Source organism: Chiloscyllium plagiosum, chromosome 31 (genome assembly GCF_004010195.1).
Source record: "Chiloscyllium plagiosum isolate BGI_BamShark_2017 chromosome 31, ASM401019v2, whole genome shotgun sequence".
NCBI lineage: Eukaryota > Metazoa > Chordata > Chondrichthyes > Orectolobiformes > Hemiscylliidae > Chiloscyllium > Chiloscyllium plagiosum.
In genome coordinates, this window is record NC_057740.1 from 3,509,139 (window position 1) to 3,535,514 (window position 26,376).

General features: G+C 42.7%; 1 protein-coding gene across 2 annotated transcripts in view; it reads left to right on the forward strand.

The window, feature by feature from the left end:
• The first annotated feature begins 424 nt into the window (after nucleotides 1–424).
• The window catches only part of LOC122565152 (A-kinase anchor protein 2-like), a 125,786-nt gene continuing 99,834 nt past the window's right edge, over nucleotides 425–26,376 (forward strand). The window contains exons 1-2 of one of the 2 annotated variants that reach the window (XM_043720833.1): nucleotides 425–441; nucleotides 6,541–6,582. The gene's annotated coding sequence lies outside the window, so the exon portion shown is untranslated. The remainder of the gene's footprint in view (nucleotides 442–6,540; nucleotides 6,583–26,376) is intronic. The other variant, XM_043720835.1, reaches the window with a different exon arrangement.

Here is a 26,376-nt window from a genome sequence, read left to right on the forward strand (position 1 = left end):
AAGTGGGGCAACATATCAAAATGCTGATTTTCTACGAACTCAGCCACCGTGGCTGCTCTCCAGGTTTGAGATGGATGCACAATGGGCAGTGACATCTCCACAAACAGTGCTCAGACAGTGGTGGCCTCACAACGCCAACTATTCTCCTGATTGAATAATCTTCCATAGGTCAGCAACACTCGCCTGGAATCCAATGCTGTCAGCAATGGTTTGCCTCTGAAAAGCAGACTGATCTCCTAACGCCGCCCACACATTGTAAATCAACACAGTTCATGATCATTCCATTTCATCAGTGACCTCATTACTTTGTTCTAGTTAATGCCAACTAAATCCACTGCTCCCAACAGCCAACAACATCAACAACACCATCAATCTGTCACGTTTGGAAATGTCTTCATAATTACTCCAGAACTGTGTGTGTCTGTAGCAGAGAGGCCGCAGGTCAGTATTTTTTTTACTATTCTCTGAATACATTCCTCACTTAATTTGTTCTGATTCACTGTTTAACATGAGTAAAGATGTCCATTGTTAAATAGACATGATTTAGAGATGCTGGTGTTGGATTGGGGTGTACAAAGTTAAAAATCACACAGCACCAGGTTATAGTCCAACAGGCTTATTTGGAAGCACTAGCTTTCAGACAACCACCTGATGAAGGGCAGTGCTTCAAAAGCTAGTGCTTTCAAATGAACCTGTTAGACTATAACCTGGTGTTGTGTGATTTTTACCTTAGAATGGATAGGAAGACATTGTTTCCACTATCTGAAGAGTGAGTAACCATGGAAGATACAGACTTAAGATGATTGTCCAGAGATGAAATTAGGGTGACAGAATCAATATAAAGACACATTTGCAGCGATTTCAAGGTTCTGTTTTGCAACAATCCCTGTTAATGCGTAAGATTGAATGACCAACATCTACTCAATTTTTTCCCAGGTAGATATGGCAATGAATGTTAAATCAGATGTGTGTCATAAAGGTAGAGGTTCATTTATATTGACAAGGGTGTGCTGATGGGGTCCGAACCAAAGACAGCGATGATGGTGGGAGTGTGAATTTTACTGGGAACAGAGGTGTGAAGACTGGAGGTGATGAATTGGGTTGAGCAGAATGGCAGAGCTGCAGATATGCTGTGGTGGATCGAAACTGAATAATCTTATCATCTGTTTTCAGGATTCAAAACATAATCCAACAGATGTGTTGGCATGAGAGTGTTTTCATGCCCTCATTTCACAACTATGCGACAGAAACTGAGTTTCTAAAGAAAAAGCATAAAAGGAATTTCTATACTTTCTTTGCGCTCTCAAAAATGTTTGAATAATGACATAACGACACACGCTCCTAAAAATAACCTTCTCTATTAAAAGCACTGGACACACCCTTCATTTAGCTGAGAGTGTGTGCAGACACACACTATATTTGACACTTGTACTGTCTTGTACATTGCTCATTACATTAATCCTTCATTCAGTTATCAAATCAGATAACACAGCACAAAACGAGGTCATTTGACCTGTTGTGCCTACTCTTTGAGCAAGTTATCCAATTAGTCCCATTACACCTGACCTTCCTCAATGGCCCTACAAATTTTCTACTTCAAGTATTTGCTCAATTCCCTTTTTAAAGTTACTACTGGATCCACTTCCATCAACCTTTAAAGCAGTGAATTGCAGATCTCAATAACTTGCTGTACAAATTATGAATTGCTTATGATGTTTGGGGTTCTTTTGCTTTTTACCCAAATATAGAAACATTAACAACATAGAAAGAGCAATTTAATTTGTTGCGTGCATGCTGGTCCTAAAAGAAAACTATCCAGTCTAATCCCACCTTCCATGTCCTAGAAAATGACATTGTCAGTATCGGCGGCTTCTACTTGTCTCCAAGTATTTTCTAAATGGTGATACACAGATTTCCACCTTTATTCTTCCTTCTGGCAGTGAGTTCCAGATCATCTCCAAACAACTATACTCCTCAACCCGATTCTGATTGTTCCCTCAACTACTTTAAAATCTATTTCCCTGCTTATTGACTTTTCTGCTAATGGAAATCGGTTCTTCAAATACAATCCATTGAATCCTGTGTCTTCTGGTAGCTGTCAGTCCTTTTGCAGGAAATACCTTCACCTTATTTACATTATCAGAACCCTGTATAATTTTGAATACCTCTTTTCATATCTCCCTTTCACCATTTCTGCTCCATTGAAAGTGATTAGCGCCTCCAAAGAGTTTCCTGTAACTGAAGTCCTTGATCTTTGGTATCCCTCTTCTACACCTTCTGTAAAGCCTTGACATCCTTCCTAAAAGCTGTGGTGCACACAATATTTCAGCTGAGGCCTAACTGGTATTTTATACATGTTTAAAACAGCTTATTTGCTTTTGTGCTCCATTTCTTTCTTAATAAAGTTGCTGAAGAACAAAAGACACGTGTAATCAAAGCTTTTTTGTTCTACACATCAGGACAGGATTTCAAGAGTACCAAATCTCAAAGGAAACAACAATTTATGATGCATGTAAAGATAGTGTCAATTAGTGGTTAGTAGTAGACTATTAGAGTAGAGCATTACCAGAGAATGCATTAAGGAATAGTCCCATGGATTGTATGAGCAAATAAAGCTATATTCGCTGGAGTTTAGAATAATGAAAGGCAATTTAATCTAAGCATTCAGGATTATAAGGGATTTGACAGCCTAGATGCTGAGAGGTTGCTTCCCCCTGGGGAATTGAGAACAATTTCAGGATAAGAGGCCAATAAAAACATTTAGGAGAGATGAGGAGAAATGTTTCAATGCAGAGTTGCAAATCTTTGGAGAAATCGAGAGATGTTGGGGGAGAGTAGGAAAGTAGAGATGAAATCCAAGCTCAGACATGACTGTACAGAGTGGTAGAATAAGCTCAATAGAACATCTGGTCTACTCCTGCTTCTATTTCATAAGGTCTTGTGTTCCGGCAAGAGACACAATTACAATTTGAAAAATTGAATTTAATTAGCTTTATTGAATTAACTTTATTGTCACATGTACTCAATAAGTACAGTGAAAGGTTTACAAGTTGCCACTTACAATGCCATCTTAGGTACAAAGCAGCTTCTTCAGTTACAGATTTGTCACAGTGTAACGATATCACCAACACATGTCTCAATGTTAGGTACAGAGTACCTAGGTACAATCCTTAGTTACAGAATAGAGAAATGAAGAAAAATAAATTGCATTACAGCTGTACACAGTATAACTACAGGACAGAAAAGCAGAGTTAAAAAGACAAACATCACAGTCTCGCTCTTCAGGAGCTCTCTGCAGCAGACCAGCATAGGCAGCCACCATCTGGTCTGACCACTGGCTGCTGTCACACTCTGCACTGGGCAACTTCCCCTTCGCTCCGCACTGTCTCTGCAGGTATGTAAACAGTCATGGGTGAAATTATATTGGGCAGTAATGAAAAGGCAGAGACATTCACTAAATACTGAGCTCCATTCTGTCTTTGTAGAAGAAAACACAAACACTAGAAATATTGGAAAGCCAAATAGAATGAAAAACTTAAAGAAATTAGTTTGTTAAGAGATATTACTGGAAAACTTGAAGGCTCTAAATGAGGATGAATCCATTGTATTGGATGGCTTGCATGACTGTAGAGTTGGTGGGTGCAATGATCTAGATTTCCAGAAATCCTTAAATTCTGGTTCAGTTCCAAAAAAAATTTAAAAAGGTAAAAACATAACCTTCTAATTGAAGGGGAAGAGAGTACATGGTAAGCTACAACCAGGTGTCAGTAGTGGGCAAAATGCCCAGATCTGTTTTAGGGGCATGGTTATGGGTCTCTTAACTTGAATAAGCATGGATTTCTGAAAGGGAAATAGTGTTTGGTAAATCTGGTACATTTTTTGAAGTTGGAACAAAATTCGATAAAGGGGACCCAGTGGATGTCAGGTGTACTTAAACTTTCAAATAACCATAAAAGAGGCTGTGACACAAAAATAGGAGTTGTCAGGTTTGAGGGTAATATATCAATGTGGATTGTGTATTGGTTATTTAACAAAAAATAGATAATTGGAATTAACAGGGGATTTACAGTTTGACTGGTTGTAAAGGGAGAGGCTTTGGAATGATTAAGTTTCAAATATTAGGAATCTCTGGCTGGAATTTTATACCACTCACCTAATGCACAGCCAGCACCATAACCCAGGAGTGGAGTGGCAAGTGGGGTGAATGTACAATTGTAATGACAGGAACACAGCACCCATCACCTGCTCAAGTCCCTCTTCCCACTGCCACTTGTACGTTGTCAATCAAGGGGAGTGGTCTGCCATGTGGCAAAGCCATTAGTGACCTTGGTATCTTTTTGCAGGTTGAGGGCTGTGTCTCTCCTGATAGGACAACTTGTGCTCTATTTGGGCAACCATGGGAAAAAAAAACAGAATTTTGTTTGACCAGTCAGACATCGAAGAATGTTTGCATTCAGAGGACTTGGTTATCTATGTAGATGAATCGAGAATGTTTTTACACAGAGGGTGGTGCATGTATGGAATGAGCTGCCTGAGGAACTGGTGGAGGCTGGTACAATTACAACATTTAAAAGACACTTGTATGGGTATATGAATAGGAAAGGATTAGAGGGATGTGGGCCAAGTACTGACACAAAAGACTAGATTAATTTAGGATATCTTGTCGGCATGGATGAGTTGGACCACAGGGTCTGTTTCCATGCTGTACATCTCTATGATTCTATGATTCACAATTGCTGACATGCTGATAATTATGAAAGTAGTATGCTACAGGGTTTGGAGCCTGAGAGTAAAGAGATCTTGCTACAATTATAGGGGACATTAATGAGGCCATACTTGTAGTGAAGCATTATCCTCATTACCTGAGGAAGCAGATGCTTGTCTTTCAAGGGAGAGCAACCAAAGTTCACTTGACCTGTTCCTGGCATGTGAGAATTGTCCTACACAAGAAGAGATTGAGTCAACAATGCCATATTCCCTGGAGTTTAGAAGAGTGTGAGGTAGTTGAAACTTTATTGCTGGAACAGCACAGCAGGTCAGGCAGCATCCGGGGAACAGTAGATTCGACGTTTCGGGCACAGGCTTGAGTCAACAATGCCATATTCCCTGGAGTTTAGAAGAGTGTGAGGTAATCTAATTGAAACATAACATTTTTAGGTGGCCACACTAAGAAAAATGTTTCATGGCTGGGAGCTTAGAATATGGGTGCCATAGTATCAGAATAAAGGATCAACCAATTCAAACAGATGGAAATAAATTACTTATTCAAGGGGATGTCTCTAACTCCGAGAGATGTGGATGCCTATTTAGTAAATATATATAATTGATAATTTTGGGTACTATGAGAATGATGGATATGGTATTAGCACAGGAAGGTAGAGTTGAAGTGGGTCAACAGTGATCTTGTTGAATGCGGAACAGATGAACTAAAGGCCTAGTTCAGGTCTTGTTTCCTAGGGTCTTGTGTAAAGGCGTGAAAACCTGACTGAATATTTTGAGTAGTTCAGAGGGAGATGTCTATAGAAATTACTTACACAGACATCCAGAAGGCATGTCCACTCATTAGTACTATGTGATTTGGGGCATCCTACATATGTCTGTTATTGCACCTCAACTATTTACTATTATTAACAACTTAGCTAATGGAATAGAGCCATTTATTCCATGCTTACCAATGATACAAGGATGTTTAGCTGCATTACCATATAGTAGATGTAGTGATTGTAACGAGGTCAGCCAGGTGGGCCTCATAAAATATGAGTTCTCTGATTGGGGCTGTTAATCTAGTCCAATCAGGGAGCCTGGTTGACTGATAAGGACAGGAGTGTCAGACATCCCGTTTACTCAGAGGGAGGTAGTTTAGTGTCAAGGACTCGTGTCAAGTGCATATCTAAATACTAGATTAGAGTGGTGCTGGAAAAGCATAGCAGGTCAGGCAGCATCTGAGGAGCAGGACAATCAATGTTTCAGGCAAAAGCATACCACTCTAACCTTGACTCTGATCTCCAGCATCTGCAGTATTCACTTTCATCACATCGAAATACTTCTTCAACGTTATGAAGGTTTCAGTCTCTACCACCCTTACAGACAGTGAATTCCAGATTCACACCACTCTCTGGTTGAGAAAGAAAATCCTCACATCTTCTCTAAATCACGAGCCCCAACCTTTAAAACCTGTACTTTCTGATCACTAAGGATTGTCTACCCAATCTATGGCCTTCAATTTTATTCATCTCAACCAGCTTTGCTCCAAACAAAACAATCCCAGTCGATCAAATTTACATTCATAACTGAATCATTCCAGCCCAGGCAACACCTTGGTAAATCTCTGCACCCTCTCCAGTACGATCATATCCCTCCTATAAAATGGATTCCAGAATTGCACAAGATACTCTAGCTGTTGCCTAACTAATGCTTTATATTTATAAAAAGAAAAAAAATGCATGAATTTCTACACCAGCTTGTATTTCTTTGTTCTTTCATGTGATGTTACATATCTAAAATTGCCCTGGAAATGAATGACTTGCTGGATCATTTCAGAATCAAGTACATGGATTTGGAGTTACATGGAGAACAGACCATGTAAGTAAGGACGACAGATTTTCTTCCTAAAGGACATTAGTAAACCAGTTAAGTTTTCACTACAAATATTGATTGTTAACTAGCTTCATATCCAGGTTTGAACCCACATCCCCACACCCTTGGCTTGCGTCTCTAGGAGTTGATAAAGAGTGGCGCTGGAAAAAGCACAGCAGGTCAGACAGTGACTGAGGAGCAAGAGAGTCAACGTTTCAGGCATAACCCTTCTTCAGGTCTCCAGGATCCAAGTTGAGTGATATCACTGCCACATCATCATAAAAAATATCATCTGCCTCTTCCAAGTGTTAGAAAGTGCAATTTGATACTGTGCTGCTTATTAGGAAAATGACCAAAAGATTTAGGTTAAAAATGGATTTTAAAGGAGGGTATTAAAAGAGGAAATTGAGATTGAGTGGCAGGGAAATTTAGGGTGAAATTTTGAGCTTTGAGTCTACATCAGCATGAACAAGTTGGACTGAAAATTCTGTTTCCATGCTGTACATCTCTATGACTCTTAAATCACCATTGGCATTCTTAAGAGACCACAATTAAGGAATGCAGAACTCTGGGGATTGTGGGTCGAGAAGAGATTACAGAGATACGGAGGCTTTGGAAACAGAAACAAGAATTTTAAAATCAATTCTTGGCTTGACCGGTCGTCAACACACGCAAAGAGCACAGGGGTAATAGTGAACAGAAAACAGAATGAGTGAAGATGTAGCCAGGGGCCTTTGGATGACCTAAATGGAGAAGGTGTAAGAGTTGTCAGGAATGGATCGCAATAGTCAAGTCCATGGCTAACAAAGGCATAGATAAGGCTTTCAGCAGTAGTTAAGAGTTGGAGTTAGCGGGGAGTGATGGCAGTGATGGCACAATGTTTCAAACAGTCTTGTTCATCCTCAGGATTGCCGGAGAGAGGGATAGCTATTTGGAGCAGAAACTGAAGACAATGGCTTCAGTCTTCCCAATATTTAAATTGGAGGAATTCTTCTGAATATTTAGTCAGAACAAATTTCTGATCATGCAGAATTGGTCTGGATAAACAGTCTTGTAATTTAGCTACAGCGGAGGAGTGGAGAGATGATGATGACGTGGAGAGGATGTCAGGAATGTACTTGCGAAAATACTAACACCAACACTCTGTTTTTGGATGCTGTCGCCAAAGGGCAACAAGTGCGTGCAATATAGGAGGAGACGAAGGTTAGATCCTCGTAGACATCAAAGGTGACATTGAAGATGAGGAAGGGACATCATTGCAGGTGGTTTCTCTAGCTAGGATGATATAGGTGAGAGAAATGTAGGGTGGAAATTCTGCGCTTAGAGTCTAGGTAGCTGGAGAAATCACAATTGGGATTCAGGTGGGGTCAGTCCCAGTCAGCTGGACCACAGTGTTAGAGGAGGGCGATCAAAGAGGACAAGAAGGGAGAGTTTACTTTTGTCACAGTCATATAGGACACTGATTCTGGTAAGTGAATTTTCAAAACTGTAGCGAGGGGCAGAAACCTGATTGGAGGGGTTCGAACATGGAATTCCAGGAAGAGAGAAATGGATTTGAGAGAATAAAGGTAGATCGGAGATTGGGGCAGGAGTTTGCAAGGATTGTGGGGTCAAGAGTTAACTTTTTGATTTTTGAGAGGGCTGATGAATGGTGAAAAGCTATATACATATGGGGATCCAAAGGGACATTTATAATTGAACATTAAAATGGATTGGGGGAGACCATTTTAGACTGAGCTGGGGGGAAATTTCTTCATTCAAACAGTGTGGAGCCTGTGGAATTCTCTGCCTGAGAAGGTGGTTGAGGCCAAAACAATGTATGATCTCAAGAAGTTGCTGAATATAGCACTTGGGGCTAAAGGGATCAAAAGATATGAGGGAAACGCAGGGTTGTGGTGGATGATCAGCCATGATCCTACTGAACAATGGAGCAGGCTCCAAGGGTCAAGTGGCCTATTTTTGATCCTGGTTTGATGTTTCTATGATCAGTGCAAAAAAAAAATTTTAAAATGGATTTTGCTCTTTCTCCATGGACGATTATAAATGGGTGCGGGGTGGCTGGCTAGACATACTTTAGCTACACAAAATCCTGATTGCCATATCTCGTGTCACTGAGTAGTTCAGGGCACAACAGCCTACGATTGATGTATTTGCCTCGAAGGGAGTGCTGTGAAAGTTTACTGACTCCAAGGGTTGAAATATGACCAAAAACTGCAAAAAAACATTTTTTCCTGGCATTAAAATGGTCAAGAAGTGATCAATTGAAATTAGTAACATTAGGGGGAAACTGAGGGGGTGGAACGGTGGCTCAGTGATTAGCACTGCTGCCTCACAGGGTTCAATTCCCCTCTTGGGCGACTGTCTGTGTAGAGTTTGCACATTCTCCCCGTGTCTGCGTGGGTTTTCCCCGGGTGGTCTGGTTTCCTCCCACAATCCAAAGATGTTCAGGTCAGGTGAATTGGCCGTGCTATAGTGCCCATAGTGTAAGGTGTATTAGTCAGGGGCAAATATAGGGTAGGGGAATAGGTCTGTGTGGGTTACTCTTCAGAGGGTCAGTGTGGACCTGTTGGGCCAAATGGCCTGTTTCCATACTGTAGGGAATCTAACCTAAAAGCAATAGAGAAATTGCTTCTAGTTGGGGAATATGGGACTAGAGAATGTAGCCTAAACGTCAAAGTTATTCCTCTCAGGAATGTAGTCAAGTATCTTCTCCACATGAGATGGAATAAATTTGGGAATTTCTTTTGGAAACAATCAGTTATTAACTTAATATCAGAGATTTAAATCAGGTGGACCTCTCACTTTCCCTCCTCGAACTGGGGGTCATCCAAAATCCCCTGCCCACATCTTAATTTGCACCAAGCTCTGTTCACTTATTACTTTGTCCTGGATGGTCTCAAGCTTCATGAGTATTGTTGGAGCTGCACTCATCCAGACAAATGGGGGAATATTCCATCACATTCCTGACTTGTGCCATGTAGACAGTGGATAGGTTTTAGGGAATCAGGACGTTTTTGTGGCTCAATGTCTTATTCGTTTCAGAATGTTCTTGGGAAGCATATTGAGACACTGGTATGACATTAAAGGCACTTCATAAATATAAGTTGTTGATGGTAATAAAGGATATAAGGCAAAGGAGGGTTTAGGAAGTTAGCTGACAGGGTAGAATGATCTAATTGAGTGGTGGACCAAGCCTGATGGATTAAAGAGTCTTCTCTTGTTCTTTTGTTCCTCTGTCATTAACAAATATCAAAAAATGCAATAGTCCTAATACCAGTTCCTGGAAAACACAACTGGCCCTCTGTATGAAAGAGAACAGTTCACTGCTTTGATTTCTGTCCCTTAGCCAATTTCATATCCACATGCAGTCACTGTCCCCTTAAGCCTATGGGCTTTAATTTGCTAATCATTGTATTATATACGACATTGTCATAAGCGTTTTGAAAGTCCATGCACATTACATCAATACAACTACCCACATACCATTACTTCATCAAAAACAAGTCAATTGTGTTGATTATTTATCTGGATAAAGGAGGCCATTTGGCCATTAAGTCCATGCCCTCTCTCCATGATCACCCCATACCCTTGCTCACCCAGAGGATGCCCTAAACGTAACTTGGCCCTGCACCTTCCTAAAGTATGGCGGCTAGAACTGGATATAGCACTCTAACTTGACCAAAGCTTTATAAATGTTCAGGAATTTTTTTTCATACTTAATGCCATACCTTTATTTATGATGCCCAAGATCCTATTTGCCTTACCAGCCATTCTTTCAATGTATCCTGATAACTGGAAGATTATGGTTTTCAAATGCTCATTTGATTCCTTTTTTTAAAGTAATTGCTTCTCTCTGTTTCTCCATTGTATGGGCAACAAGTTCCAGTTCCATTTTTTTTACAAGTAAAGAGGACTGACTTGCATGATCCACCATGATCATAATGAATAGTAGAGCAGGATTGAAGGGCCAAATGGTCTACTTCCATTTTCTATGTTTTTAACAGCAAAACATCACTTTTCCCCCAAAATCCCCAATGCCTCTCTTTCTCATAACATTGAAGCTATGTTTTCCAGTCCTTGTACCATCAATTAATGGGAACATTTTCCCTTGTCTCTCTTACTCAAAGTTGACTCAATCTTGTACATCTCCATCAATTCCCTTAATCTCCTTTGCTCTAGGAACATTTCCAACTTCTGTATCCTAGCTGTTGTGCAAATCCTCCATTTCAGAAACGATTCTGGTAAATCTCTGCATCTTCTCAAGGACCCTCATGTACATATATCATAAAATGCAGTGGCCAGAACTTTCTCCGTTGCTAATTTTGCATGTTGCATTTGGTGGAGTCATTGCATTAATTGACGTTTTAGCTCGTGAGGCAAGAATCATGTGATATTTCTTACTAATCTTACCATGTGCTATTCCAGAGCAGCTCACCACTTGAAGAACCCAGAACTGACCAGTGTTCCTGGTACAAGCACCACATTATGCATCCAGACAAGCACTGTCAGTCCAGAGCTGCTTGCACAGTTCCTGACATTTGCCCTGAACATGACAGACAGGGAGGGAAATAAAACAAACAGTACCTTACTTTGCAATCAAGGGCCTGGTTGTCCTGCTGGTCAGGGTAGTGCATAGACATTCCCTTCCCCAGGAACAGCAACTGCAATGGAGGCTACGTCTGCTGGTGAACTGTCACTTTAAGAGTCGGATAATGTGGAGGGAAACACTTTGGAGGGAAACAGTTTCGTCTCTGCTGCTTGCAGAATGTATACGTCCTTAATAAAGCTGCTGCTATTGTCAAATGATCCAGCTTCCTGAAAGTACTGAAGTACAGCAAGGGCACAAGACTGTGCCAGCCCAGTCTGCGATTGCCACCCGGGTCAGACCGGTTTCAGCAGACTGCAAGCGAACCCTCACTGCTGGAATGAGGTTCTCCTTCACTCCGCCAGTGTAAAGTACAGGAGTTGGGAGGTCATATTGCGGCTGTACAGGACACTGGTTAGGCCGTTAGAATATTGCATGCAATTCTCGTCTCCTTCCTATTGGAAAGATGTTGTGAAACTTGGAAGCGTTTAGAAAAGATTTACAAGGATGATGCCAGGTTTGCAGGATTTGAGCTCTAGGGAGAGGCTGAACAGGCTGGGGCTGTTTTCCCTGGAGCGTCAGAGGCTGAGGGGTGACCTTATAGAGGTTTATAAAATCACGAGGTAATGGATAGAGTAAATAGACAAAGTCTTTTTCTTGGGGTGGGGGAATAGTGTTTAAATAAATTCTGTTTTGCTTAGACAAGCTGCATCACGCCTGGAATATCCACCTCACATCTGCCTTTCAAATAAGAAAAGGCTAGGGTCTACTCTACCTTCTTGGAATATTTTGAGGGGATCTAGCTTGGTCCATAACATGCAGGGACTGGACTGGGGTAATCAAAGGCTACCCTTGGCTTACTGTGCTGGGATCCCCTGAGCAAAGCCTATCACCCTTCCCTTCACCAAGACCCGCTGACAACCATTGCAGTATCCTGGCTTTGTTTCTGTGCTAAATGAGATAGCAAGACATAAATAATATGAGCCTCATATCTCTGGGCTAAAGGGCCAATGCACAGAAAGGCAAAGCAATGCAAGGCAGGGATGCTGTGTGCTTCAGGTAGTTAGGTAGGTTACCTCGTAGGTAACTAGATATAAATCCTAAGATCCCAAATGCATTGTTAATTATCTTTTCAATATGTCCTACCAGCTCAAAACATGTGAAATCCCAGGTCCCATTGTCCTGTACCTTTTAGAAATGTGTCATCAAATCTATATTACCTCTCCACATCTCCTTTGTCAAAATGTACTGCCTCACATTTTTAAATTTGTTCATAGAATGTGGGGGCAGTAGCTAGACCAGCATTCACGGTTCATCTTAAGGTGCCCTTAGGGTGATGGGGAGCTGTCTTCTTTAGCTGCTGCAGTCCACACCTCCTGTAGACACACCCACATGCAGTGCTGTTAAGAAGGAAGTTCCAGGATTTTGAACCACAATATATTGCCAGGTCAGATGGTATGTGACTTGGAGGGGAGCTTGCAGGTAGTGATGTTCCTGTATACCTGATGACTTTATCCTTTTGGGTGAAGGGTGCTTTTAAACGAGCTTCGGTGAGTTGCTGCAGTGCATTTTGTAGATGGTATAATCTGCTGCTACTAAGCGCTGGTGGAAGGAGGGAATGTTGAAGGTGGTGGAAGACAGTCTAACAGGAGGGATTATGTTGGCTGCTTTTCTGAAACAATTGGAAGTGTAGACAGAAGGAAGGTTGGTTTTCATGATGGACTGGGCAGAGCAGTTGCCATACCAAGCTGTAAAGTATCTGGATAGGATTCTTTCTGTGGTGCACCTATAAAAATTGGTAAGACTCATTGTGACATGTTGAATTTCCTTAGTCTCCTGAGGAAGTGGAGGCATTGGTGTGCTTTCTTGACCGCAGCGTTGATATGGATGGACCAGGATAGATTGGCAATGATATTTCCTCCTAGGAATTTGAAGCTCTTGACCACCTCCACCTCAGCGCCATTGATACAGGGAGGGGCATGTCCTCCACTCCACTTCCTGAAGTTGATGACCAGCTCCTTCATTTCACTGAATTGAGGGAGAGATTGTTGTCTTTACACCATGCCACTAAGTTGTCTCTCCTTTCCTGTACTCTGTCCATCATTATTTGAGATGCAACCCACTACAGTAACTTGTAAATGGAGTTAGAGCTGAATTTGGCCACACACGCAGTCATAAGTGTGTAAGGAGTATAATAAGGGGCTGAGTATGCAGCCTTGTGGGGGTCCAGTATTGAGGATTGTTGTGGAGGAGGTGTGATCACCTATCCTCACTGATCGCGGTCTGTGGGTCAGCAAGTCAAGGATCCAGTTGCCACTATACTCACTTCTGCCCCCAGACTCACTTGAAGTTCTGGTATCGTCCACCATGAAAACAGATTCAGTTCCTCTGCTCTTTCTTTGCTCCTCATTACTACTTCTCTGACTTAAAGTGGTCCAATGTCCACTCTTGCCTTTCCCTTACTTTTATATATCTAAGCAAACTCTTGAAATCTGCTTTTATATTACTAGCTACTTTACTCTCACGTTTCATCTCCTTTATTGCTTTTTTAAAGTTCTCCTTTGCAGGTTGACTTCCCAATCCTCTGGTTCCCACTAATCTTCAACAGATTGTATGCTTTTTTATTTTGCTTTAATGCTGTCCCTGAAGTCCCTCGTTAGCCTCATAATCGCCTTGGCATGATCTTTTTGCTGTGCCTCCTGAATTACTCCTAGAAATTGTTGCTCCACCATCTTCCCTGCTAAGTTCCCCTTCCAATTAACGCTGGCCAGCTCCTCCCTCATACCTTTGTCATTACCTTTCCTCAATTATAATACTGTTCCATCTGATTCTAGCTTCTCTCTCTCTCAAACCGCAGAGTGAATTCTATCATTTCATGCTTACTGGCTCCAGGGATTCCTTCACCTTAAGCTCTCTAATAAAGCCTGCCTCATTTTACATCACCAAACCCAAAATCGCCTGTTCCCCAGTGGGCTCTACCACAAGCTGCTCCAAAACTAAATCTTGTAGATATTCCACCAATTCCTTTTCTTGGTATCTGCTACCAACCTGATTTTCCCAGTCCACCGTACACCATAATTATTGTAAAAGTGCCTTTATTTCATTACTTCCTGATTTACTTTCTCCCCCCAGATTCTGACTCCTGCTAGAGGGCCCTCTACAGAACTCCCATCAGGGCCTTTTCCCCCTTTCAGTTCCTTAACTCTATCCTCACAGATTTTGACACTGTAGCAAGAGGAGATAGTGATGCAATTTCACTTCTTACTAACAAGGTAACTTTACCCCCTCTGCCTGTCTTTTCAATAGGACACATATTCTTACATATTTCGTTCCCAGTCTTGATCCATTTGCAGCAACATCTGCGATACGTGCCACATTGTAGTGGTTAATTTCAATCTGTGCTACAAATCCATTTACCTTTATTTGTATACTGCGTGTGTTTAGGTCACTCATCCTCAGTCCTGAATTGCCTGCCCTCCTTCTCATTGCTATCCCCTTACCTGCTACACCTGAAGTGAGAAACCTGAACCTTTCCAGATTCTCTGTCCTATTACTTGTTCTGGAAGCTTTGAAGACCTCTTCCCACCTTTATTTCGTTCATAGTCCTTGTGACCACCTTATTTAGCCTTTCCGCTAGGATGCCAGTCCCAGATAGGATCAACTGGAGCCTTCCTCAATGATACAGTTTCATTCTGTCCCAATACCAACGGTAGTCATCCCACAAAAAAACATCCCTTTTCCCCATACAACACCTTTAGTTAGCATTTACTTCCCTAATTTTCTCATCTTTATGACAATTTGCACCTGGCTCAGGTAATAATCCAGACCCTTTAATTTTGTTCCGAATTCCTGATGATCAGCAAGTAGGCTCTCTTGCCCAAGTTGTTGGTCCCAGCATGAACCAAAACAACTGGATTCTCCTCTTCCCAATATCCTTTCAAGTCTATTTGAGATGTCCTTTACCTTGGCATTCATCTGAGGGAAAAGAATAAGGGGAGGATGAGTCAAACTTGGCTGACAAGGAAAGTCAGAGGCAGCATAACAGCAAATTCAAAAGCATAGAATGTGGTGAAGATGAATGGGAAGCCTTTAATAACCTGCAGAGGACAACTAAAAAGCAATAAGAGGTGAGATGATGAAATATGACAGCAAGCTTAATGGTAATGTAAAAGAAGATTCAAGACTGTTTTAGGTATATGAAGGTAAGAAAGAGATGCAAGGGTTGAAATTGGACCACTGGAAAATGAGGCTGGGGGAGTAGTAATGGAGAACAAGGAAATGGTGGAGGAACTGAATAGGTACTTAGCATCAGCTTTCACGGTGGAAGACACCATTAGCCATACCAGACTTCAAGAGAGAGTCAAAGGGCAGAGGTGAGTTTAGTGACTGTCACTAAGAACAAAGTGCTAGGGGAGCGGTAAGGTCTGAAGGTAGATAAATCACCCAGACAGATGGAGTGCACCCCAGAATTCTGAAGGAGACAGTAAAGGCATTGGTGGTGATCTTTCAGGAATATAGGTAGGGAGGGTCCCACAGGACTGGAAAATGGCTAACGCAACATCAAAGAGGGAGGCAGAAGACAGGAGAGTATGGGTCGGTTAGCCTGACCTCAATCGTTGGTAAGATACTCGTTAGAGTAAGGTTTTACGGATGAAATTGCGGAGTACTTGGAAGTGCATGGTAAAATGGATGGAGTCAACACAGTTTCAACAAGGGGAGCTCATGCCTGACAAATCTGTTAGAATTCTTTAAGGAGATAATGAGCAGGTTAGACAAAGGAGAGCCAACGAACTTGATCTTTCTGAATTTCAAGAAGATCTTTGACAAGATGCTACACAGGAGACTGATAAATAAAAGCCCATTCTGTTTGATACAGGCATGGATAGAGGGTTGGCTGACTAACAGAAGACAGAGAATGGGGATAAAAGGGGTCTTTTTCTGGATCACAGTTTGTAACTAGTGAAGTTCCACAGGGGTCAGCGTTGGCACCACAATTATTCATAGTATATGTTAGCAATCTGGAAAAAGGAACTATGGGCATTGTAAGTTTGCAGGTGACACAAAGATAGGTAGAAGGACAGGTAGTATTGAGGATATAAGGAGGTTGCAGAAGAACTTGGACAGGCTAGGACTGTGGGAAAAAAAGTGGCAGATGGAATACATTGTGGACATTGGGACAGGTTCTGGGGGAGGTGGAGAAAGTGAGGTCTGCAGATGCTGGAGATCAGAGCTGAAAATGTGTTGCTGGAAAAGCACAGCAGGTCAGGCAGCATCCAGGCAACAGGAGAATTGACGTTTCGGGCATAAGCCCTTCTGAAGAAGGGCTTATGCCCGAAACGTCGATTCTCCTGTTCCCTGGATGCTGCCTGACCTGTTGCGCTTTTTCAGCAACACATTTTCAGCTCTGGGGGAGGTGGACTATTACAAATCGGACAGTCTACACCTGGGCCGAACTGGAATCAATGTCCTTGCTTTTGCTAATGCTGTTGGGGAGGGTTTAAACTAATGTGGCAGGGGGATGGTAACCAAAATGAGGTGGTTATTGGACAGAAAGGAGGTAGTAACTGAACTCTGTAAGGAATTAGACAATGAAGTCAGCGTGATTAAGAGGAAGAGTAGGCAGGAAGCGCTGGATGAACACTAAGGGACTGGCAGTCTGAGGTGCATTTGTTTTAATGCAAGAAGTGTTGTAAGTAAGGCAGATGAACTTAGAGCTTGGATTAGTACCTGGGAGTATGATGTTATTGCTATTACTAAGACTTGGTTGAGGGTAGAGCATGATTGGCAACTAAATATCCCAGGATATCAATGCTTCAGGAGGGATAGAGAGGGAGATAAAAGGGGTGGAGGAGCTGCATTACTGGTCAGAGAGGATATCACAGCTGTGCTGAAGGAGGGCACGAGCAGTGAGGCAATATGAGCAGAGCTCAGAAATAGGAAGGGTGTGGTAACAATACTGGTGCTGTACTACAGGCACCCCCAACAGTGAACATGAGATAGAGGTACAAATATGTAGAGAGATCATAGAAAGATGTAGGAGCAACAGGGTAGTGGTAATAGGAGATTTTAACTTTCCCAACATTGTCTGGGATTCACTTAGTGTTAGAGGTTTAGATGGAGCAGAATTTGTAAGGAACATCCAGGAGGGTTTTCTAGAGCAGTATGTAAATAGTCTAACTCGGGAAGGGGCCACCCTGGACCTAGTGTTGGAAAACGAGCTCGGCCAGGTGGTTGAAGCTTCAGTAGGGATCACAGTTCCCTAAGTTTTAGAATACATAGGGACAAAGACGAGAGTGGTCCTAAAGAAAGAGCTAAATGGGGGGGGAAGGCCAACTATACCAAAATTCGGCAGGAGCCGGGGAATGTGGATTGGGAGCAGCTGTGTGAGGGTAAATCCACATTTGATGTGTGGCAGGCTTTTAAGGAGAGGTTGATTGGAGTGCAAGACGGACATGAAAATGAGGGATAGCAATGGCAAGATGACAGGTGAAATTGTGAGACTAGCTGAGAGGAAAAAGGAACATACCTGAGGTCTAGGCAACTGAAAACAGATAAAGCTTTGGAAGAATATAGGGAAAGTAGTACTTAAGAGGGCTAAAAGGGGTCATGAGATATCTTTAGCAAACAGGGTTAAGGAAACTCCCAAAGTCTTTTATTCATATATAAGGAGCAAGAGGGTAACTCGAGAAAGGATTGGCCCACTCAAGGTCAAAGGAGGGAAGTTATGTGTGGAGTCAGAGAAACTGGGTGAGATTCTTAACGAATACCTTGCATCGGTATTAACCAAGGAGAGGGGCATGACGGATATTGAGGTTAGGGATAGACCTTTGATTACTCTAGTCAGCATATGGAGTCCCCAGGTTTGGATGAGATCTATTCTATGTTACTGAGGGAAGTGGGAGAGGAAATGGCTGGGGCCTTAACGGATATCTTTGCAACATCCTTGAACACGGGTGAGGTCCCAGAGGACTGGAGGATTGTTAATGTTGTCCCCTTGTTTAAGAAGGGTAGCAGGGTAATTGTGGACCTCTGAGCCTGATGTCAGTGATAGGGAAGCTGCTGGAGAATATACTGAGGGATAGGATCTATTCCCATTTGGAAGAAAATGGGATTATCAGTGATAGACAGCATGGTTTTGTGCAGGGAAGGTCATGTCTTGCCAACATAATAGAATTTTTGGAGGAAGTGACAAAGTTGATTGATGAGGGAAGGGCTGTAGATGTCGCATACATGTGAAATATGTAAATGATTTGGAGGAAGGTATAGGTGGTCTGATTAACAAGTTTGCAGATTGGTGGAATAGCAGATAGTGAAAGGGACTGTCAGAGAGGCAGATGGAGTTCAATGTGGGCTAATGCAAGGTGATGGATTTTGGAAGATCCAATTCAAGAGCAAACAATACAGTAAATGGAAAAGTCCTGGAGAAAATTGATGTACAGAGAGATCTGGGTGTTCAGGTCCATTGTTCCCTGAAGGTAGCAACACAGGGCGAGTGGTCAAGAAGGCATACAGCATGCTTTCCCTCATCAGACTGGGTATTGAGTACAAGTGTTGGCAGGTCATGTTATAGTTGTATAGGACTTTGGTTCGGCCACATTTGGAATACTGGGTACAGTTCTGGTCGCTACATTACCAAAAGAATGTGGATGTTTTGGAGAGGGTACAGAGGAGGTTCGAGGAGAAAGTGAGGACTGGAGATCAGAGCTGAAAATGTGTTGCTGGAAAAGCGCAGCAGGTCAGGCAGCATCCAAGGAGCAGGAGAATCGATGTTTCGGGCATGAGCCCTTCTTCAGGAATGAGGACACACTTTCCTCATTCCTGAAGAAGGGCTCATGCCCGAAACATTGATTCTCCTGCTCCTTGGATACAGAGGAAGTTCACCAGAATGTTACCTAGAAGGGAGGGTGCTAGCTATGGAGAGACGTTGAGTAGATTAGGATTATTTTATTAAGAAGACGAAGGTTGAGGGGGGACCTGATTGAAGTCTACAAAATCATGAGACGTATAGACAGGCTGAATAGCAAGAAGCTTTTTTCCACCAGTGGGGATCTCAATTACTAGGGGTCACAAGTTCACGGTAAGAGGAGAAAAGTTTAGGGGCGTTATGTGGAAAGTTCTTTATGCAGAGGGTGGTGGGTGCCTGGAACAGGTTGCCAGCGGAGGTAGTAGAGGTGGGCATGATAGCGTCATTTAAAATGTATCTAGACAGATACATGAATGGGCAGGGAGCAGAGGGATATAGATCCTTCAGTGACAGGTTTTGATAGAGAATCTGGATTGGCGCAGGCTTGGAGGGCCGAAAGGCCTGTTCCTGTGCTGTAATTTTCTTTGTTCTTTGTGGAGAAGTATGAGATTTTGGTAGAAAGAATAGAGGAGTAGACTATTTTCTAAATGGGGAAAGGCTTCAGAAATCTGAAGTACAAAGGGATTTGGGAATCCTTGTCCAGGATTCGCTTAAGTTTCACATGCATGTTCAGTTGGCAATTAAGAAAACAAATGCAATATTAGCATTCATTTCAAGTGGACTAGAATACAAGAGCAGAGATATACTGTTGAGGCTGTGGTCGGATTGCATTTGGAATATTGAGCAGTTTTGGACCCCATATCTAAGGAAGGATGTGCTGGCATTGGAGGGTCCAGAGGAGATTTACAAGAATGATCCTGGGGTTAAAGGTCTTGTTGTATGAGGAGTGGTTGAGGATTCTGGGTCCATATTCAACAGAGCTTAGAAGGATGGTGGGATGGGGTGGGGTAACGTCACTGAAACTTACAGTATACTGAGAGGCCTGAATCGAGTGGGTATGGAGAAGATGTTTCCACTAATAAGAGAGACCACAACCCAAGGGAACAGCTTCAGAGTGAAGGGAAAACCCTTTACTACCGAGGTGAAGAGGAGTGTCTTCAGCCAGAGGGTGGTGAATCTGTGGAACTGATTGCCGCAGAGGGCTGTGGAGGCTAAGTCATTAAGACTGAGATAGATAGGTTCTTGATTGGTCCAGGAATCAAGGGTTACAGGGAGAAGGCAGGAGAATGGGGGTTGAGAAACATATCCACCATCATTAAGTGGTGAAGCAGAATTGATGGGCCAAATGGCCTAATTCTACTCCTGTATCTTATGGTTTTATGTATCTTATGGTCAGGAAACGGACCATATGGGACTCTCCAGTCTCTTTAAAAGGATATATTAGATTGGATTAGATTACTTACAGTGTGGAAACAGGCCCTTCAGCCCAACAGGTCCACAGCGACCCGCTGAAGTGCACCCACCCAGACCCATTCCCCTATGTTTACCCCTGCACCTAACACTACAGGCAATTTAGCGTGGCCAATTCACCGAACCTGCGCATTTTTTGGATTTTGGGAGGAAACCGGAGCACATATATCTGTACCTCTAAATACAGAATCTCCTACCACTACCACTTTTCCTTTTGCTCTCCCCTCTTGAATGGTCTCCTGTACCATGGTGCAGTGATCAGTTTACCCATCCTCTCTGAAATCCTCTCTCTCACCCACACAGGGACAAAGTACTTATACCTGTTGACAAGGCCAAGGTTCCTCCAATTCTAAATTCGGGATCCCTCTAACTGCCTCACTTGTAGTCACACCCTCCTCTCCCTGACCACTGGCCGACTTTGAAGTACTTAACCTACAGGATGTGACTGCTTCCTGACACGCAGTGCCCAGGTAACTCTCTTCCCCCCTCAGATGCATCACCGTGTTCAAAGCTCAGACTCCAACTATCCGGAATTCCTCAAGCAATCGACACTTGCTACAGATGTGGATCACTGTGAACCACAGTGCGGTCCACCAGCTCCCACACCATGCAGTATGACATCACTTGGCCCTGTATCTCCAACTTATTTGATTTGTTTTGAAGTTGTATTTTTAAATTTCCTTTGCTCCTTAGATTTTAAGCTGTTAGATATTCCTGTAATGTACCTTTAATCTGAAAGTAATTTAGGTTTAAGTATTTAAATTAGCAGTTACTTAGCAACCAGTGAACTGGCTTTTCCTTTCCCTTGTAAACCCTCATCTGCCCCGCTACAGTTTCTGATCCCTGAATCTCCTTCCCTACTGGCTCCTCTCTTTTTCTCTCTCTGAACATCCAGCTAAGTGTGTAGGCCTTGACCTTCTGTCTCAATTTTAATTTTCCTGCTTAGTTTGTGTCCTCCCCCACTGACTCCTCTTTCTCCTTTGAATCCCAGACTCTCTAAGACCTTACCTGGAGGGTAATAAAGAGCAGAAGTACTCACCAATGAGTGGAAAGGAGATACTGATAAACCCCTCCCTCTTCCACCTAACTCTAGTCACACTCTAATACGACAAAGCAGTACTCTAGCGCAGCAAGGCAGCACTGAAGAAACCATTCTCTTATGGCCCCTAATTCTGGAACTGGATTAAATCATGTGTCTCATGCTTGTTTGTTCTTCGTGTGACAAGTGTGTACAGAACTGCTTTAGTAACTGTGTATGTACATAAAGAATTATGAACAAAGTAGATCTTGGCAATAAAAAAGGTTGTCTAATTAAATAATCTCAGCTGATAACAAAAAGCTGCTGTTAAGCTGCACCCAACTAAAACAGCAACTTTCAGTTAATTACTAAATTAAACACCAGACTAGACTTTAGACTGAAATTAGCCCTTAAGTTAAATTATTCCTTAAAACCTACCCCTTGAGTCTCCCTATTTCACAATGTCCAGTTACACTCTGAGTGCAACAAAGCAGCAGTCCAGTGTGAACTGTTGAAACTCTTGCTCTGTCTTGTGGCGGTGGACTGTATATCCTGCTACCTACTGGCTGTATTGATCAGGGTTGGATTACCACACCAAATCACCCCCACCTCAAAGAAGGCCCCAAGAGACACTAGTTTTTAATGATGTAGTCACACAGAAAGCAATAGTAATGCTCTATTATTAACCTAACAATGGAAATCATGTTGAGAGTGTGATGCTGTAGTCTCTGCTTTCAGACTTGGTCTCCTTTGGCCTCTTGACTGTTGTGAATCTGAATGTTTCCTGAACCTTTCCCTCATTGGCCAATGGCCAAAACTTATCTCTAAACAGCACAAGAACAGAGTGTGCAACTAGACATTGGGAGAATGTCAGACTGAGGACCTAAATATCTCTGGTTCAATTATGGGTTTCAGCAGAATGACTATCATTATTCCTAAAGAGCTCTTATTGTGCAGTGGTAGTATCCCACCTTTCAGCCAGGAGGCCCAGCTACAAAACCCACTTGTTCCAGAGGTGCGTAATAACATCACAAAACATTAGAAAATAAGTTTTTAAAAGTTACTTATCCACTGTAATGACCATACTTTGAGATGTACAGCACTGAAACAGACCCTTTGGTCCAACTCATCCACGCCAAACAGATATAACCTAGGCAAAAATGAGGACTGCAGATGCTGGAGATCAGAGTCTAGATTAGAGTGGTGCTGGAAAAGCATCAGGCAGCATCCAAGGAGCAGGAAAATCGACGTTTCCTGATGAACGGCTTTTGCCCGAAATGTTGATTTTCCTGCTCCTCGGATGCTGCCTGACCTGCTGTGCGTTTCCAGCATCACTCTAATCTAGATATCCTAACCTAATCTAGTTCCATTGGCCAGCATTTGGTCCATATCCCTCCAAACTCTTCCTATTCATTTACCCATCCAGATGTCTTTTAAATGCTGTAATTGTACCAGCCTCCACCACTTCCTCTGGCAGCTCATTCCATACACGCATCACTCTGTGTGAAAAAGTTGCCCCTTAGGTCCCTTTTAAATCCTTTCCCTCTGACCCTAAACCTATGTTTTCTAGTTCTGGACTCTGCTACACCAGGGAAAAGACCTTGTGTGTTTCTGGGAAGGAACAGCATAAGTTAGGCAGGAAGTGAATTTTCTTTGCTGGTGTAATCCTGAGAACAAAAGGATGAGAGCATTCCTCATGAGTTATGGGGAATACGCACGCCTGCGTGTGTGAGTTTGTATTGCAGGAGATTGAACATCACTGAGGGTTAATTATAGGAGTCACCAATTTGGGAAAATTCTATCAACGGGATAAGAAAATATGAATTAATCAGAAAGAACTTGTATAAGCCAAGTTTTGACATTAACATTGGACATGGTAAATTATGGAAATAATTTAAATATTATTTACTTATGACAAAATTCCAGTAAAGACTGATCATTAAAATAGATACCAGTAGGAAAGCGATTGACAAGAATCTGGCCATTGCCTCCGTTAAAGTGAACTGTCACCAAATAAAAGCTGCTCTAAGAATCTCTTAATTCCTGACTCAACTACATCCTGAAGTGGCAAAATCAGAACCAGGGCAGATGACAAAATACAATGGAGTTGTACCTGCCCAGACAATTCTGTCCTCACTGCAAATGAAATCTGGAGAGGACCGCAGTGGTGTTTGTTGAGGTTCATCCCGAGCAGCTCCGTGATGCGGGACTCTGTGCTTTGCAATCTATTTCCCAGGACACACACATCAACTGCGCCTGGAGGACCATCACACACATCAACTGCGCCTGGAGGACCATCACACACATTAACTGCGCCTGGAGGACCATCACACACATCAACTGCACCTGGAGGACCATCACACACATCAACTGCACCTGGAGGACCATCACACACATCAACTGTGCCTGGAGGACCATCAACTCGGTGAAAGACGCTCTTTGGTCTGCCCAAAATCTGCTGGTCTTCCAGGTGAAGGAGTTGACTGAGTGTTGCAGCCTGGCACATTCCAAGGTCCAGGATTACGTGCTGAGGTACTCACTAAAGTTTGGGGCAGCTTCTGCAAGGATGTGGTGAGGAAAGACTATTTGAGTAAGGCCCTTCTGCCAAAGAATAATGGGATCCATTCAGTAACTGGGCCATGCTGATGCCTCAGCTAAAGAGATTGATTGTAAATATAGAGAATGGTGAAAGTCACACCTTAAATTTGTGGAAGAATGGATGTAGAAGCATTGGAAAAGGTGCAGAGGAGATTTACCAGGATGTTGCCTGGTCTGAAGCAAAGGCCTTATGAGGAAAGGAGGAGGGACTTGGGTCTGTTCTCACTAGAGAGAAGAAGGCTAAGAGGCAATTTAATAGAGGCATACAAGATGATCAGAGGATTAGATAGGGTAGACAGTGAAAGTCGTTTTCCTAGGATGATGACACCAGCTTGTACGAGGGGGCGTAACTACAAATTGATGGGTGATAGATTTAAGACAGATGTCAGAGGCAGGTTCTTTACTTAGAGAGTGGTAAGGGCGTGGAATGCCCTGCCTGCCAACGTAGTTAACTCAGCCACTTTAAGGGCATTTAAACAGTCCTTGGATAAGTAAATAGATGATGATGATGGGATAGTGTAGGGCTCAGATTAGTTCACAGGTTGGCGCAATATCGAGGGCCAACATCTGTGCTGTATTGTTCTATGTTCGATGTAAATTTGTTCTCTGTAAGAAAAGAGAGTGTAGATCCAAATAGCATCATTAACTGTACATGTAAAGATGTATTTTAATGAAGGAAGTATAATTTTGCAATAGATGTAAAAATTCTACATTGCCAGCATGAGACACAACAACAGAGGGAGAACAGTCCTAGTAATGTACTGTACTTGAGTAAGGCATGACTGATTTTCTGACAGCACCTGCCAAACTCGCAGCCTCAGCCATGAACAGAACCAAGGGCAGCAGATACATGGGAACACCTGCAACTTCCTCTCAAAGTCACAAACCATCTTGATTTGGAAATATATCACCCTTCCTTCACTGTCATTGGGTCAAATTCCTGGAACTCCTTCCCCAACAAAAATGTGGTTATAATAACCACAGCACATGGACTGCAAAAGTTCAACAAGGCAACTCATCACTACCTTCTCAGGGCCAATTAAAGGTGGCAATAGACACCGTATGGAGGCAGATACAGTGGTTTTTGTCAAGGTTTGTCCGGAACAACTTAATGCTGCAGGACTCTGTGCTCTACGGTGTGTTTCCTAAAATGCAAACCAGACAAATATTAAGACCATAAGACATAGGAGCAAAAATTAGACCATTTGGCTCATTGAGTCTACTCCTCCATTTAATCATGGTTGATAACTTTCTCAACACCATTGTCCCGCTTTCTCCCCATAACCCTGGATCCCCTTGACAAACAAGAACTCATCTATCTCTGTCTTGAACATACTTAATGACCTGGCTTCCACAGCCTTCTGTGGCAATGAATTCCATAGATTCACCATTCTCTCGCAAAAGAAGTTTCTCCTTATCTCCGTTCCAATGGGTCTTCCCTTTACTCTAAGGCTATTCCCTCAGGTCCTAGTCTCTCCTACCAATAGAAACATCTTCCCAATGTCCATCCTGTCCAGGCCATTCAGTATTCTGTATGTTTCAATTAGATTACCCCTCATCCTTCTAAGCTTCATTGAATATGGGCCGAGAGTCCTAATGTTCCCCGTATATTAAGCCTTTCATTCCTGGTAATATTCTCATGAACCTCCTCTGGACCCGCTCCAGAGCCAGTACATCCTTCTGAGGTATGGGACCCAAAATCGCTCACAATACTCTCAATGTTGTATGACCACACTTTTATAAAGCCTCAGAAGTATATCCCTGCTTTTTATATTCTAGTTCTCTTGAAATGAATGCCAACATTATATTTGCCGTCTGAACTATCAACTCAACCTGCAAGTTAACCTTGAAAGAATCCTGGACTCAAACTCCCAAGTCCCTTTGCACTTCATATTTCTGAATTTTCTCCCCATTTAGAAAATAGCCCATGCCTCTCTTCATCCTACCAAAGTGTATGACCTCACACTTTGCCACATTGTACTCCATCTGCCACTTCTTTGCCCACTTTCCTAACCTGTCCAAATCTTTCCCGCCTCCTCAGTGCTACCTGTCCCTCTACCTAGCTTTGTATTATCTGCAGACTTAGCCAGAATGCCCTCAGTTCCTTCATCTCAATCGTTAATGTATAAAGTGAAAAGTTGAGTCCCAACACTGACCCTTGTGGAACACTGCTAGTCACTGGCTGCGACGCTGAGAAGGACCCTTTTATCTCCACTGTCTGCTTTCTCCTCTCTGCACCTGGAACTCAGTGAAAGATGCTCTTTGGCCTGCCCGGAACGTGCTGGTCTTCCAGTTCAAAGAGCTGACCTTGGCCAGTGTTGCAGCCTGACACATTCTAAGGTCCAGGACTATGTGCTGAAGGACGTGCTAAAGCTTGGGCCAGCT